Genomic DNA, 18,414 nt, shown 5'->3' on the forward strand with positions numbered 1-18,414 from the left:
ATCCAACAAACAAAATTTTTGAGACTTTGCATAACTATAAATTTGCATCACAAATGATCAAAAATTAACTGATGATAATATTTATGTTGGAAATATTCTCTCTTCTCTCTGTCTCTTTCTCCCCCTTTCTCTTTTAAGATCTTCTTTCAAACTCCTGGTGTTTGAAATATTACAAACATAGACTTTGGTGTAGATATTTGTATTTGTTTTATTTGTTTTAATTCATTGATTTAGGCACTAAGTTGGCCTTGCAATCTGGAAACTCATGGTTTTCAATTTTAATAAATTTATTTCTTCAGTAGTCCCCCCTTATCCTCAGTTTTGCTTTCCATGATTTCCGTTACCTGTAGTCAACCACAGTCTGAAAATATTAAATGTAAAATTTCAGAAATAATTCATAAGTTTTAAATTGCCCATCTAGGACATGAATCATCCCTTTGTCCAGCGTATCCACACTGTATAACTACCATGCCATTAGTCCCTTAGTAGCTGTCTCAGTTATCAGATCAACTGTTGCATTATCTGGGTACTTGTGGTCAAGTAATCCTTATTTTACTTAATAATGCCCCAAAGCACAAGAGTAATGATGCTGGAAATTCACATGTGCCAAAGAGAAGCCTTAAAGTGCTTTCCTTAAATGAAAAGGTGTAAGTTCTTGACTTAGTAAGAAAAGACAATTCCTATGCTGAGGTTGCTAAGATATGCAGTAAGAATGAATGTTCTATTCATGAAACTGTGAAGAAGAAAAAAGAAATTCATACTAGTTTTGTTGTGACACCTCAAACTGCAAAAGTTACGGCCACAGTGCATGATAAGTACTTAGTTATGCTTGAAAAGATAACAAATTTGTGAGTGGAAGACATGAACAGAAGCGTATTCTTATTGACAGCAATTGGGTTTGGTACTACTCATCCACTGGGGGTCTTTGAATGTATTACCCATGGAAAATTGGGAGGGTTAATACATATTTTTCTTTGATAATCTTCTAACAGCATTCCTCTGTGGCTTTTTCAGAAGCTCCTATTAATTGGATATTTGATTTACTAGATGAATATCTATTTTTTTCTCTTGTTTTTTATTTGTTTATATTTTAGTTCTATATTATTTTTCTCAGTGTTTATCTTCTAGCCCTTTTAAAGATGTTTTTAATTGTTTTTTTTTTAATTTCCAAACTTTTGTACTTTCTTTTTACAAAGTTCCTGTTTTACAGCATTTTTTCATATGTAATATCTTCTCTTATATTTTGCAGACATTGACTAGGTTTGTGTTAAGATTCTCCACTGATCTTGAATTTCCTCAGATTATTTGTTTTGTTATCTGTCTTTTATGTAGAAAGATTTTATTGAAACGTCTGTTGACTTGACCATGATTCTTTATTTAGTAGTGAGGTACTAATAAGCTATTTGAAGCTGTGAATAGTGTGGGAAGTATAGATGGACAGGCCTTGTCTTGGAGTGATGGGACAGGTACCAGGCTCTTTCACCGGATGATGACATTTTGTAATCTATCTCTTAAGGCAAGCATTTCCCCAAAGAAAAATATTCAATCTCTTATGAAAGGGATATTTGCCAGTTTCATTTGGAGTAGTTATTAGTTAAGAATAATAATCTCTAGTACATTTGTTGTAAATAATTTCTCAGTCTATTTTTCTTTTAGACCTTGCTTATAGTGAAATTTTATGTAATTTTTAAAAATTTTTATGTACCAAATATTCTTCACTCATGACTTTGGCTCATGACTCTTGCTTATCTAAAAAGATATTCTTTCAGAATGTAAATGTTGATTTTAAAATAATTTTCAGATGTTTGTTGTTTTATTTTTAAAACATAAATATCCAGTGTGTCTATAAGGATCTCCCTCTCCCATTTTTTTTACTTTCAAATGAATGGCAAATTATGATTAAAATAATTACTAAACTCACCATAATTTTCCCCAAATTTGAAAAACCGACTTTGTCATATATTGATTTTACATAAATATTTCAGTCTAAAACTGTACAGTTTAGTAAGTTTAATTGATCTTTTAATAATTTCAATGTAAAAATGCACATTTTTATCAGTAACATTATAAGAAATGTTGATATCAGATAAGAAAAATTTTGTTTCACTTTTCTTTCTTTTGAACATTTCCATATTCTACTCTTGGATAGTTTTCTTTCATTTGAATTTCCACAGAAAGAATAGAAAATATATACTGGGGCTAAAAATGCTACATAGCCATAACAGTAACATTTTTCCTATTTTAGAAGCTCTTAAAATTTTGCCTATTTTGATATGAATTTAGTATTTAACCAAAGAATATTAATATCAGTGTTTTTTCCCCTTATTAATATGGCTGTGAATTTGGAAACACTTAGTAATTTTAAGACAAAAATCTTTCTCTACCTAATAAAAAAATAATAATGTTTATTTATTTAGAAATTATTAATTGCTAAGTAATATAATGAGCACTTTATATGTATTATTTTACTTAAATCTTACAACATCCCATGAAGTGGTCATTATTATTTATCCATTTGTCATATCAGCAAACCCATTTTGCTGTCTTGTATGCTTCTTTTCCTCCAACTGTAACTTTTATTATTTGCACTTGGAAGCTCTGGCATCCATATATAATTGTATTTATTTGTTTATATTCACATGTTCTCTTCTGTAAGAAATATCTTTCATTTGCTTATCTCAAACCCTAATTCTGTCCTCTATGACAAGTATTTTCCTTTACAGTTCCAGAAAGAATTTTTTTTCCTTTTTTTTACATCTCTTTGAGCATTCTTATTATTTTTAATTCAAGTTCTCTTTTGGTTTTTTATGTTAACTATTAGTAATGATAGCATCAATATTTGTTGAATATTTATTATATGCCAGCAACTATTATCAGTAATTTGCAAATATTATCTTGCTTGTTCTTCACGGCAACCATGATTATTATACCAAAATTACAGATGGAGACACTGAGGCACAGAGAGGATAAATATCTCAGCTAGTATCATACAAATAATAATAGGTGAAGCTGACTCACAAACCCAGGGGATTCATGAGCTTAAAATATTACCTATCCACTTATTTCTATAAGAGCCTCCTGCTCTTCCTCCCTCAAGTCACTGACTCTCTTAAATTTAACTTTTCTTTGCTACTGATACATTTTTTCCTGAGCTCAGGAAATCAGAAAGCAGCAAGGAAAATACGGCATTCTAGTGAGTCAGTGGCTAATGAGCTAACAAACTAAACCAATCTTTCTTGCATCAGCTGGCTATTATGTTCCAGTGCCAATACCAGTGACTAGAAATAGCAGTGGCATAAGCAAGATAAGTATGTCCAGAGGTAGCTGGTCTGTGATGGTAACTCTGTTATCAGAGACGTCTAGTTCTTCTCTCTGTCTTGCCATCTTAAGTGCCTAGCTTATATTTGAACCTACATGATCCAGGAAGGCTTCTAGTGTCCCGCTTGTCATATTCAAATTACAGCAGGATATAGGAGAAGTGAAGGAGGGTAGAAAATGATTTTCTGAAAGTTTCTATCAATATTTTCTTAAATCTTTTGATCAGAACATGGTCATATTGCTGTAACTTTTTATAAGCCAGCCCAGAAAGAGTGTGTGTGTGTGTGTGTGTGTGTGTGTGTTTGAGGACACTTTCATAACCCAATAATGTAAGTTTCTGTTTCTATGTAAGTATTTTTAACCCTTTCATAGTCCATGACTTTGGCAACAATGGTGTCAAGGGGTATACTAATTTCAATATATTAAAAGATTCAATCTTCCCCGAAGAGGGCCCAAAATTCACCCAGTTACAAAACCAGCTCAAATTCCAAGATGTTTGCTCCCTGTGTATACATCTCCATCAGGATGGTAGATAGCATCTCATAGTACATTGGTTTGAAGCTAACAGACAAGTCCTTTGTCCCCAGGAATATTGAATATACAGTAGTGTATACGGAATAGTATGTCTGTAATAAAAATTCCCCTTTAAAAGATATACACAAAAATTACTAGTGCATAGCTTTTAGACAATACAGCTATACAGGCATAACATAAACCTTCTGCCCCGAGGCCAGCTCGGGCTCTGCTCTGTGAGAATCATTTCCTTGTCATTATTTGCTTGACTATAATTAAAGTGGACAATAAGAAAGGTATACAGAGTTCCTAAGAGATATACAATTTTAGCAACCTACTTCGTGATGGTTTACATTCAGGAACCTTGAAATTGTTCTAAGGCACTTAAATTCACAGGCAATTGTAGAATAGGAATGGAGTTTCTTTCACAAACAATAATAATAATAAAAAATAATAATGCTGTCATTCTCAAATAAAATAAGTTTCAAAGATGGCCTTACACAATAACATCAGTGGTTGAAATTCAAGGTATATGGTACCCTAGTAAGAGATCCAGTACCTTAGTGAGAGATTTAGAATGTTTTGGATCATGTCATTTTTTTGAAGACTTAAGAAAATATAATAAAGAAGATACAGAACAACATGTCAGAAAATCTAAGTTCAAGTTGCTACATCTATGTTTATTAGATATTTTGCTTTGGAAAAACCACATTCTTTAACTTTGTTTTTCCTTTTTTAAAATGCTATTAACCTCTGCAAGGAACAAATGAGATAATGTGAATGAAATTGTTTTGTGGATTATAAAATAGTCCATTATAGGAGGTATTATTGTTATGATAGAAATCACTGAAGAGCACCTACTATAATAGAAAATTTTCTTTATACAAAATATATAATAAAAGAAAAAATTATATAATGTGTTGAGCATGCTATCAAGTATTATATATTGCTCAAGGGACATTTCTACAAGAACTTGGCATTACTATCCTCTGTGTCAAATGCATCATTATGGCTACATTAAAGAACACCATTATTTGGGGCATCTTTCACAAATTTCACATGTAATGAATATATATAATTTTCTTTTTGAAACAAAAATAGAACTGCTTCCTTAGGATTGGAAAGGATTATAGTTTATTGCAGAAATAAATTCTTATCAAAGACTCTGTGCCCACGTTTCAGCAAGCTTTAAAAGCCCAGTGCAAATATGTTCCTTAATGGCTGATGAACTGTGAAAAACACACTGAACATTGGGAAAAATCTGGGGCTACTTAGAATAAGCAAATATAGATGTCCCAATCTATGTTATTGTGTAGATGGATTTTTCTCTAGTATCCCTGAAATGAATCCATAATATGCTGCCATATATATACATCTTTTCATTATCAAACCCACTATCAAAACAATGGATTCAGATTAGGAAAATGGAGACAACAAAAGTAAATTTTAAACTACTTTGACAGAGAATCCTACAAAGATTAAATGACTCATTTTCATAGCATGCTGGCAAATCTTCCAGTCTTAATTTTCAGGGGATTATGTATTTAAACATCATATATGTGGGTATTTATGGGCTGTATATAGGTTTATCATGTATCTATGCACATATAACACATGTATATATACATATTACATATTACCTATATTTATATAAAATTATCATTATACATAGTGAAAAATCTGTCTCCATTTCCACCTCCAGCTAATATCCACATCCACCTGCATGTAAACAAAGATCAGAATTATTTTTCTGTCTTTATTTCTTGATTTTCTCTATATTTATACAAGTTACAAAGGCTACATAATCTAACCCCCCTCATGACATAGGAAGTTTTATACTCTCACATGCTTGTGTACCTTGCTTTCTTTATTTAATAGGATGCAGTGTACATATATAATATGTACATTCCTAATTCTTATATATTAATACATTATATATTATATAATTATATATATTTATTATATATTATATATTATACAGGTACATTATATATTATATAGGTACATAATTTCTGCTTTATGATTATCCAGAATTTATTTAACCAGCTTCTTCTGATAGACATTAGCATATTAGATATCATTTAATATTTAAAGGTTGCTTCAATGGAAATCTTCTACCTAAGTCATTTCCCAGGAGAACAAATACAAGTAAACATGCAGGTTAACAGTTATACACATTTATAATTTTGATAGATATTGTCAGATTTTTCTACATAGAGAGTATAGAAATTTAATATGCAAATAGAAATACATAAAAATACCTTTTTCCTCAGAGCCTCATCAATGTATTGTATAATCTCACTATGAGCTTTGGGACAATACATTGTGTGTATAGGAGGGGAGTAGCTTGATGTAATTTTAAATGTAACTTTAAATGTAATTTTCTCTTATTAGGAATCAGATTGAGCATCTCTTCATATGTTTAAAAACAAGCTATATTTATTTTGTGGTGGTGAATTCTCCATATGCTCTGCTCATTTTTTAATAAAGATTTTAATCCTTTTCTTATTGATTTCTAGAAACTCTTCATATAATAGAGATGTTATCCCCTTAACAAAATATGAGATACAAACATCTTTTTATTTCAAGTTTTATATTTGTTCTTTTGAATTTGTGTATTGTGTCAAGTAACATGTAGAAGTTTTTTACTTTTACAAAGTCATGATGATCAGTATTTTAATATACATCTTCATAATATTAATGTCACCAGAAAAGACATTCTATTTCAATATTATAAAGAAATTCTCCCATTTTTGCATGTCTGTTGGTTTATTTTCTACAGTTTTTTTCTTTATTTAGAAAGTGTCCTGATAACTTACAGACCAAATGGATTGTTTTTTTCCTGATTACTACTCAGTTTTTGCAAATTTATGTTTGGCCATTATATTATCTTTAGTTGATTTTCCTTTATGATATTAATTTCTACCCTTTTGTCTTTTACAAAAATATGTGTACATTTAAGGCATACACCATGAGATATATATATATATATATATATATAAAATGTGAAATTATTACTAAAGTCAAGCTAACTAGCATATTTATCTCCTCACACATTTGCTTTTTTGTATGTGGTGAGAACATTTAAGATCTACTCTTTTACCAAATTTCAAGTATACAGTACAATATTATTAACTATAGTCACTATATATTAATAATTCATTAGATCTCTAGAGTTTATTTATCCTACATAACTAAAACATTGTACACTTTGGCCAACATCTCCCCTTTCCTATTTCAGCTCCTATTAACTACCATTCTGCTTTCTACTTCCACAAATTTGACATTTTTAGATTCTAGGTACAAATGAAATTATGTGATATTTTTCTTCCTCTGTCTGGCTTATATCACTTAGCATGATGTTCTCTAATTTCAGGCATGTAGTCTCAAATGGCAGGACTTTCTTCTTTTTTAAGAATAAATAATATTCCATTATTTCTTTATCCATTCATCTGTCACCAGACACTTATGTTGTTTCCATATATTTGTTACTGGGAATATGCACCACTGCACATGGGACTGCAGATATCTCCTTTACATACTGATTTCAAAGCCTTTGAATATATACCCAGAAGTGAGATTGCTGGCTCATATGGTAGTTCTATTTTTAACTTTTTGAGGAGCTTCCATACTGTTTTTCATAGTGGCTGTACTAATTTACATTCCCAACAGCAGTATACTAGGGTTCCCTTTATCTCCACATCCTCACCAACACTTGATAACTTTTTTTTTATATTGGCCATACTCACAGGCATGAGATGATGTCTCGTTCTTTTAATTTGCATTTCTCTGATTATTAGTGATGCTGAGAATTTTTTCATATACCTGTTGGCCATTTGTATTCTTTCTGTAGGGCAATGTCTATTCAGGTCCTTTGCCCATTTTTTGATCTGGTTATTTGGTTTTTCCTTCTATTGAGTATATGAATCCCTTATACAGTTTTAATATTAAACCTTTACCAGAGGTTTGCAAATATTTTCTCCCAAGCTATAGGCTGCCCTTTTGTTTTATTGATTGCTTCCTTTGCTGTGCAGAAGTTTTTCAGTTTAATGTAGTCTCACTTGTTTATTTTTGCTTTTTTTGACTGTGTGGTTAGGGTCATATTCAAAAAACCATTACCAAGACCAGCGTCAACGAGTTTTTTCCCTATATTTTCATCTCAGAGTTTTAGGGTTTTAAGTCTTATATTTAAGTCTATAATACATTTTGAGTTGATTTTTTGCATATGATATAAGGGTATAATTTCATTCTTTTGCACATGGATATCCAGTTTTCCCAGCACCATTTATTGAAGAAACTATCCTTTCTCCATTGTCTATTTTTAGTGCCCTTGTCAAAATTCGTTGTTTGATTGATTAGGCATAGTTTATTTCTGGACTTTCTATTCTGTTGCATTGTTCTATGTGTCTATTTTTATGCCAGTGCCATACTGTTTTGATAGCTATGTGTTTTGAATAGCCTTGCAATATAATTTGAAATCAGGAAATGTGATTTCTCCAACCATATTCTTGCTCAAGATTGCTTTGGTTATTTGGAGTCTCTCTGTGATTTTATATACATATATAAGCTATATATGTATAAAACTAGGTGATAGACTAGATAATGTGGGATGGTTCTGTAAATATTTTAAGATTTTTTTTCTATTTCTGTGAAAGAAGCTAGGAATTTTAATAAGGATTGCAATGAATCTGTAGATTGCTTGAGTGGTATGGACATTTTAACAACAATAATTCTTCCAATCCATGAGCATGGGAAATCTTTCCTTTTATTTGTGTTTTCTTAAATTTTTTCCATCATTGTTTTATAGTTTCAATGTATAGTTTTTTTCACCTTCTTAGTTAAATTTATTCCTAAGTATTATATATATCTTTGTTATTATAATTGGGATTGTTTTCCTGATTTCCTTTCTAGATAGTTTCTACTCATTATTCTCTTTCCAAGTCCTCCTGACTAGTCTTTATTTGTTCATATCAAATCCAGAATTAACATTTCTAGCTGAAATACAGTGAAAAAACAAAAATATTAAAAACTAGAAAACAAAATAAGACAGATATTCTCTCTAATATTACTGATGGGACCATGTTGAATTTATAAATTAATATGGAAGTTAATTGAGACCAATTTTAAGCCTAGTATTTTATATTGAATTATTTCAAAAGGACAGTTTTGTCCTGTGTTATAAGAGAGAAATGAAAGAGAGATAAAAGAAATATGGAAAAAGAGTTTTGGTACAGAATATATTATTATTTAAATATTCTTTCATAGTTCTGTCCAATTATATCTCAAGTTTCTTTGAGGCTGATGACAATATATTACAAGTCTTAGCTGTTCTATCACAGAGGATGGCCTTCTTTAATATACACAGCAAAGCCTTAATAAATGTTTATTGGATTGCTTCTTAACTATAATTGCATAAACTATGTTTAGATATATTTTAGGTAACTCCTCCCATATCGTATAAAATGCTTAAAGTTAGCCATAGCACACAGTTTATAGATATGATGTGCATATTATTAGACATATTGTTTATTTTATTTCTCTATGTAAAAATGTAGATAACTTATATATAATGTATATCCAATATTTGGTATAATTTTACATATAATTCAAATTCATAATATATAGAGATATAAAATATACTATATAGATATATAAAACATAATATATGCATAATATATATTACAAATATTGAATGATTTACAGCTGAAGCATTAACACAATAAATATTTCAATATCACAAACCATACATTTTTTTTTTTTTCAGGTTTCAAACATTAGTATGGATGGGCTATTGAAAAACTCAGAGATCCTAGAACTCTGGTTTGTATCCAATACAATACAGCCTCAGATATAGAAATTAACATATGTAGAGATTTGTGTGTCTATGTTCCCTTTGTTATAATATACATTTTCTCCATCTTGAGATTTTAAAATGTATAGTTAATATTATTATAATTAAAAATGAAATATTCTTCAATGTTTACTATGTAAAGAGATATCACAGAAATATTCTCCATGCTACAATTTGTTCTTACGTTTTCCATACTACCAGAAATTTTCATAGAGATTTCTGGAAATTCATAATAATTTTTAACCAATAAAACGAATGTATGATTACAAAATCATTCACACACAATTACATGCATTGTTAAAATATCAAAAAAATATGTAACCCACAATTAAAATACCACTAAATTAGCTGTTTTCAGTTTGAAATACACTTTTCAATTTTTTTATCAATTAATAATTGTTCATAAGTCATAGAAAGAAATCCATGCTTACTTAAGCATAGAAAGATAAATAGATACAAATAGAGATGTAAAAAGATTATATTCAAAGTCACGGGATAGTCAGAATTGTAGCAAAATTTAAATGCAATCAGACCACCAAAAATAGAGACATCAAAATGGTTTTCAATAACTGTCTCAAATACATTTTATAAGAAAAAGTGCTCATTTTTAAGTTCCTTAAATTTAAGTATCACTTTACTTGAGAGTCTTATTCTAAAAAGAAAAAGTCAGATTACTTTAGAATGTGTTATGGTTACTAACATGTCAACTCTCATCCTCATGTCCTGAATGACAGCAGAAATGCAAACACTAGAAAGGAGTATAACCAACGAAAAAAATTAGTGCCATTATCAAAAAACAGATAATCGTGGCTGATCATTTATTAAAGGAATATTTTCAAAAAACCTTTTAAAATAGAAAATATTTTATTTATAATTTTATTTATATATGTATATACATATTTTTTCACTTGTGTGTGTGTGTGTGTGTCTGCAAAAAAAAAAAAAGATAATCGTGGCTGATCATTTATTAAAGGTATATTTTCAAAAAACCTTTTAAAATATAAAATATTTTATTTATAATTTTATTTATATATGTATATACACATTTTATATTTAGACTTATATTTAAGACATCTATGATCATCATTTTGTTCATTTTCCCAAAATACTAGATGTTGCACAGTAACTTTACCAAAAGCAAGGAATAATAAAGGTAAATTTTAATCTTTGTCTTGGAGGAAGTAATCTCATTTACATTTTCAGGTATGAGAAAAACAATCACAAGATTAATTTCTCCAAATTTTCTTTCTATTCAGAAAAATGTGATTTTTAAAAAGAATTACAATAATATATTATCTTTCATTGTTTCCTGATATAATATAATATCCATTTAAAACTCATTTTTACCAGTATGCAAAACATCAATTGCCAAACTGATAAGATAACATTTGTTTTCAGAAAAAAAGGTGGTAGGAAAGTGTAAATTTTTTGGCATAGTATACATATTCCAAATGTCAGTCTAGAAATATAGTATAAAGTGATGATTATAAGAAGATTATTGAATAGAACCCATCAGAGTGCCTTCTTACCAAATAACTGACCACTCTGATACATCGCTCTATTTAGAAACCATAGCTGAAACATTAATGGTTATAGACACAATGAAAACTATTTTATCATCATTTAATTCACCATTCTGAATATGGTATGAGAAACTGAGAGTAAAATGGAGCACAGACTACATTAAAAGCTTAAATTTTTAATAAGCTTTATATAAAACAACTAATTAAATACATTAACTGCAGGGTTAATGTTGAGGCCCCAGTGTAGAATGTTGGATATATAGCCTGAAATATTCTAATTAAAAACGCTTTCAGTTGCAATTATATCTTTAATAGAAAAATTAATTTTATAGAGTAGTACAGGGAACTAAAATTAGCATTCTGATTTCACACACACACACACACACACACACACAGAGTCAAGTCATATACACCATATTGTTATCTTGGGTTTCTCATATCCCTATGCCATTATTACTACCAGGCAACTTTATTGAGAAAATGAAATACTAATGTGAACACAAAACTTATTTTTACATAAAAAATTTGGTGTGGAACAAATATCAAACCTTACATTATAAAGTAACAACTTTCTTGAAAGAACTAAATTATAATTGTGAAAGTTGTCAAAATAAAAATTAAGTCACTAGTGTTTTTAAAAAAACCCTGACAAATTAAGCTGGAGAATGTCACGAAGAGAGAGTTCACATGCTTTTAAGCCTGATAGCAAAAACTCATACAAAAGACTGCAAAATCCACAACATTTTCTAAAAGCCGTAGCAACCAGATAGAAAAAATATTTCTACAAGAAAATCTGCCCAGCAACTGCCTGATGAACCTTGAACTGGTATCATCCTTGTATTGACCTTTGTAGCCAATGATAATTATTTCAAAACAATTATGTAATCCTCTTCATTTTTTCGTTCAAAAACTTTTGTCTTCCTTTACCTCCCTGAATTGCATAGAGCTTAGGATGGCATAGGTATTCTCATTGCAATGCTCAATTCCCAAATAAACATCATTTCTTTTAGAGAGCCTCTCTTTGTTTGTTATTTAGGTTGACATAATTTACATCAAAATTGTAACTCACACACAAAGACTTAATTCTTAAATATGTTATATCACATTTCTGTATATTAAGCTTTTTTTATTAGCAGAAGACTGTTTACTGAGTATAAAATAAATAATTATCTATTGAGTACTCACTGTGTACAAAGGATTATGAAAGTCTTTTATCTTTTTCCTCAGTATGACCTACTGGTTTGATGAACTGGCCAGAGAAAGTTTGTTAGCAAGGCTGAAGGTTGATTTTACTCCTGTGGGGATGAATTTTCTTTTTTCCTTTTTTTTTTTTTTTTTTTTATTTCAGCATATTACGAGGGTCCAAATGTTTAGGTTTATTTGTTAGACTTTTTGGCATAAAGTGACTCTGGCGATTTTGAGTTGTAATGATGAGAAACTTGATTCAAACTAGCTAAATCTAAAGGCTAAGGGGTGTTTGTTATAAACCAATGACCAGAATGTAGCTCAGCCTCACAAATACAGAATCTGGTTTTTGTATGCCAGTAGGACTCTCTTAGGAGAATTTGCACTGCAGGGCTTTTTTCTACTTCCACAGGTAATGCATCTTTCAGCAAAACTTGTTTTATTCTTTCTCTTTATCATCTGATTCTCTCTGTGTCTCTAGCTCTATACAAGATTTCTTATCTAAAAAGAAAACATGGCTTTTTACCAGGTCCTGAGCTTTAGATTTTGTAGTTTGAATCACCTATAAGAACAATAACATGCTCTAGATCCAAGTTTAGAATCTTCAAGGAAAAAATTCATTGCCTAGTCTAAGCGCACACATTCTTTGTTCAACCAACTAACTATGCCTTGGGTGAGGTTAGGACATGCTAACTGGCTAGAGTACAGGTCACGTTATACTAACTTGTAATTCCCATGACAATTATGTGATTGGAAAGCAGGTATCTCCTAGAAGAAAAGGTAGTTAGATCTGAAAATCCAACAATTAGAAGAAAATTTGGACGATTAAAATTAATCCATTTACGTTGTCCATTTATGGGACTTTTCTCTGAAACATTCCTCACAAATGATTCCCTCTCTTTGTATGAATAATTCTCATGATTAATAACTTATTGTTTTCATAACTATTTCTTACAAAATGGAGGCAGGGAGAGTTGAGTTCCAATCTTAAGTATACCTTGCGTTCCATATGTGACATTTTACAAAAGCCTAACTCCCATAATCTGTTTCTTCACTACAAATGAATTTACTGTACCTTCCATCTAACAGTACTATAAAGATTAGGCAGAATCATGTGGCAGAGCACCAAGCACCTATATGGATGAAGCTTCTGAAAATGTTAGTTCCTGTACTGTCAGAGAAAGTCCTCTCATGTTTTTGCAACAAACTGCCTTGATTTTTTGTTCAGTACCTATTTCTGTCATGGAGATCTATGCAAACTGTGTCACAATTCTCTTCAATACAAAAACACTTCAAATACTTGAAGACAGTTGACATGTCCTTTTTAAATACACCTCGCATTTTTGAACTTAAGAAGAATTTTATCTACATGTAAAATTTTATCTTGCTGTATTTGATCTCTTATTCCAGTCTGTCAGAATTTTAAACTATGGATTCTGGTATGTAAAATTCTAGTTGTCAATCTCAGCTTTGTGTATTTGATAATCATAACTTCTATACCTTATCACATTCATTGATATGAAAATATTTAAAAATGTAGAACCAGAACAGATTCTAATCTCCTCAGTACAGAATTCCATCAAGGTCGACATCTATCAACATACTTTCAATACAAACATATTTAATAACCTACAAATCCACCTATTTGCTTTATATTCTAGCCCATATCTTTTCATCCTGTCTAAAAAGTTGTAATGGAAGACTTTATCAGTGCTTTTCTGCCACCAAGATTTGTAGATTTAATGTAATGTCAGTAGACATATCTGAGTAAATGCAGGTAAGTCTTTATAATCTCAGGAATTCAGTCTTAGCAAGATTAATAATGTATTATTTGCCTTATATTTAGAACTGGGGTGAATATCACATATAATAATATACATGAAATTGTTTTTATCAAGAGCTAAGAGAAAGAGAAAGCAGTATTATTATGATGTATATTTTATTTATCTTATATGAAATAACTACCAAAACAGTAAATAAGGCTAGTTTGCCCTAACTAGTAACCACTGGGTTCATGTTGTATCCTAGAAATTACTCCTTTCTAGTCTACCTCTTTCCGTGCCATTAGTTTAGTTTTTCTGAATTCTGTAGAAATTTGATGAAACCAAACACAGCATGATAATATTATTTCCTCAGAAACATGTTACAAATAATGCATAGGTTCACAAGTTAACCTTCAGAAGCCTTATTATTTATAATGTAATTTTTTTTTACCTTGGCTACATATTAAGATCCCTGAGGAGCTTAAAAATGTCTAGTGATGAAGCAATTGAATGCAAACCCATTGAATCGAAGCCTCCACAGAGATGATTCTTAAAGGTCTCAAGATTGATTCTAATGTGTAGTCAGACTAGAGAATTGCAGACACTCTTACTTTCCAGGTTCTAAAAGCAGCATTGCTAGGGTAGTGTGGTAAGAATACTCGTCCATGCTTAAAGTAAATATATTAAATAGGAAAAGTCTGGCTGATGTCCAACCAAACTCTTTTTTCCCTACCTTTGATGGTCCTCTCTCCAGGTAACCAGTCTTCATGCCTTAGTGGGCTCTGCACTGCAGAGCTGTTTCTACTTCCACAGATAATAATTTTTCAGCAAAATTTATTTTACTCTTCCTCTTCCACATTCAAAATTCCCATCCACTCTCAGTCCCCAGCATATGTACTTCTGCATGTAGCTTGTCAGTGAATTAGTTCTTACCCATTCTATGTTTTATATAAGAAGCTTGTGTCAGAATGTAAATCTACCATATCACTAAGCACAGTATTTGGTTCACCTGTCATTCTTTTCTTAACTTTCTCCACAAAGGAAGACAGGTTTTGATGTATATATTCTTGCACAAGTTCCTTATCTCATTGCAGAAGAGCACTAGTTTTCAAACTTCTATAGGTCCGCAGGCCACAGTAAATGTTGTAGCACTGATAATAGCTAGCTACTTAAAGCATGGTTTATAGGCGAACAGCAGCAGCATCACTTAGGAGTGTGTTAAAATTGCAGAATCTCACGCCTCACCTGAGTTAGAATCTGAATTTTTCAATAAGATCCCCAAGAGACTCATATGCACAAAGTTTAAAAATCATTAATCTATCATGTACCTTAAAAAGAAAACATGCTGATAGGTAAATTTACACATGCATTTCTGGTTAACATGTTGACAGAGGAATTATATTTCTCAAATGAAGTAGTGATGGCATAATATTATGAAGTATGAACGAAGAGCATTTTTATCCAAGAAAAAAATCCCACTCTTATTGACTATGTGACACTAAGCTAGTAATTTTATCTCTATGAGCCTCATTTTCCTCTCTTATAAAATAAAGTTAATAATATGTACATTTGAGAGATTTCATGAGACTTAGTTCTAATGTATATAAAGCATCTAGTACAGGTGTGAGGTATCATGGATGCTAAATCTATAGTTTCTTATTGTAAAGCAGGTCAATTTGGAAGGCAGACCTTGGACAAGGATGGTCATTTGTTTTATTTTATGGGATTTATGATGTGATTTACAGTGAGCTGACTATCAGGAGATGTGGATTCTAGTTATGGTTTGTACTTGCCCAGCAGGTTAGTCTATGTCCATAGACCTAATATTCCAATACCTGAGTTCTCTCATTTATAAAAAGATAGTTAGTTTAAAGCAAAGCAAATGAATAAAATATCATTTTGACCTTTTAACTTTCTGAATCTTATAATTAATCAATAGTTTACCGCTTTAATTTTATTAGCAGTTTCAATATTCTTAAGTTATATTAAATTTGATCTTGAAGAGTTGAAATTATTTAAAATGGCTAGAAACCACTAATGATGGACTTACATTGCCCCTTAACTTTGGGGCTTACTCTTTACATCTGAACATTACCCTAAATGACAAGATGACATAATAAAATATTTGACTATGTTGTCTTAATCTCTCTGTCATTTCTTAGTATACACAATTTTTCTAAAGTAGTAGACTATCTCTCCATTGTTTTTCATATTTTGACCTAAAAAAATCCATGTTCAGTAACTTGATAGACTTTTTCTCAACATACAACACATTTTTAGCTTCATCCTTTCTTAAACTCTCCTAGGCAGATTAATGACTTTGCTTATATTTATGAAACATAAAAGGCTGTTTTTTCATATGTCCCATGTTCATTTTTTGTGAGAAGAGACTTCTACCTGCTGTATTACCTTTCTGAATTTTCCTATCACATACATAGTCTGCAGATTCTCCTCTGTCTTCTAAGAATTGGCACCTCCCATAAATTGAAAGTACATTTTTTTCAGACTTCCAGAATAACATGGGGTGGGAGGGTATAAGACAAGTCATGATTAAAAGTTAAAGTAGGCTGTAGGCATTTATTTTGCCACATATTTTTCTAACTCCTCCCCCAAATACAATTAAATGTATGACAGATTGAAGCTAATATCAAACCACATTTGAAGGCTTTTATGAATTTGAGGGAACTATATGAGCATTCTCACCTCTTCTACTTCCCTGAGAATTATTAGTCAAAATATCATATTTTTTCTTATTTTCTCCATTAAGTCATAACTTCCATATTAGGCTACATATTTATTATGCCTAGGAATTGATTAGAATAGAACAAGGACTCCCCAAAATATTTTACATTCTCTTATAGTAGGGTGTCCAGTCTATCTGCATATAGCCCATCAACCTGGTAACCACATCAGGCAAATAGTTTTTGGGAAAATACACAGGAAGTACAATACACCTTATAGCTGCCAGACGTTACAATTCTTTTCTAATTTTCTATAGCTCTCAAATCTCAAATTAATCTAAAGTTTGTTGGGATTTCCTTTGAAAACTTTTATTTTATTTTATTTTATGTTTTGGAAATAGGATCTGGCTCTATTGCCTGGGTATGATAAGAGCAGTACTGTAATCATAGCTCACAGCAACCTCAAACTCCGGGGTTCAAACAATTCTCCTGCCTCAGCCTCCCAACTACAAATGCACACCACCACACTTGGCTAATATTTCTATTTTTTATAGAGATGGGGTCTTGCTATGTTGCTCAGGCTGGCCTTGAATGCCTGCAGTCAAGTGAACCTTCCGCCTCGGCCTCCAAAAGTGCTAGGATTACGAGCATGAGCCACCATTCCCAGCCCCCTGTTTAAATTTCTTTTTTCTTTTTCTTTTTTTTTTTGAAGACAGAGTCTTGCTCTGTTGCCTAGGCTAGAGTGCTGTGGCATCAGCCTAGCTCACAGCAACCTCAAACTCCTGGGCTCAAGCAATCCTTCTGCCTCAGCCTCCCAAGTAGCTGGGACTACAGGCATGTGCCACCATGCCTGGCTAATTTTTCCTATATATTTTTAGTTGTCTGGCTAATTTCTTTCTATTTTTGCTCCCCACAAAGAGGTTTCTTTTTTCTCTTTGTTCTGATCAGATCTCTAAGTTGACTACGCCAGTTTGCAGGGAGTTAGCTACGCTCCCTGCAAAGAGATTTTTTCTTCCAATCAGGTCTCTCAGGCAGGGGTCATAGCAAAGGATGAAAAAACATAGTAGGAAATAGAAATAAAAAATAAAATAATGGCAATAATAATACACAGAGCCAAAGATATAGTTTATAAAGTAAAGGTTTATGAAAATAGATAAAGGAGGGTATCCGGATGGATATATTTTTACCCGCATAAAATATATTCCCGACTGAAACTCCACACAGGTATTATATAGGGTAGATATAGGCTCCGGTTGCCAAGGGCAACGGGATTTTCATACTAACAGGCAGTTTGCTGTAGGGTCAAAGTCTCCTAAAAGGCTACTACAGATCCTTTAACTAACTCTAACTAGGGGAACAATGAGTTATAAAATCTTCTTGGGGCAAACTTCTAAGTTTTATGATAAGGCTATTACTTTAGCAATAAATAGAGACATTTTGGCTCCGGTAATTGTGTTCTTGGAGACAGAGATGATCCCAGAAGTCAACATGGGCTGTGCTTTGTGTCGATTACTTTAACTGCATGGTTCCATCTGGGCCCGGCTTGGGCATTAACATATCTATAACATCAGCTCTCATTT

The sequence above is a fragment of the Eulemur rufifrons genome, chromosome 7 (assembly GCF_041146395.1).
Source record: "Eulemur rufifrons isolate Redbay chromosome 7, OSU_ERuf_1, whole genome shotgun sequence".
Taxonomy (NCBI): domain Eukaryota; kingdom Metazoa; phylum Chordata; class Mammalia; order Primates; family Lemuridae; genus Eulemur; species Eulemur rufifrons.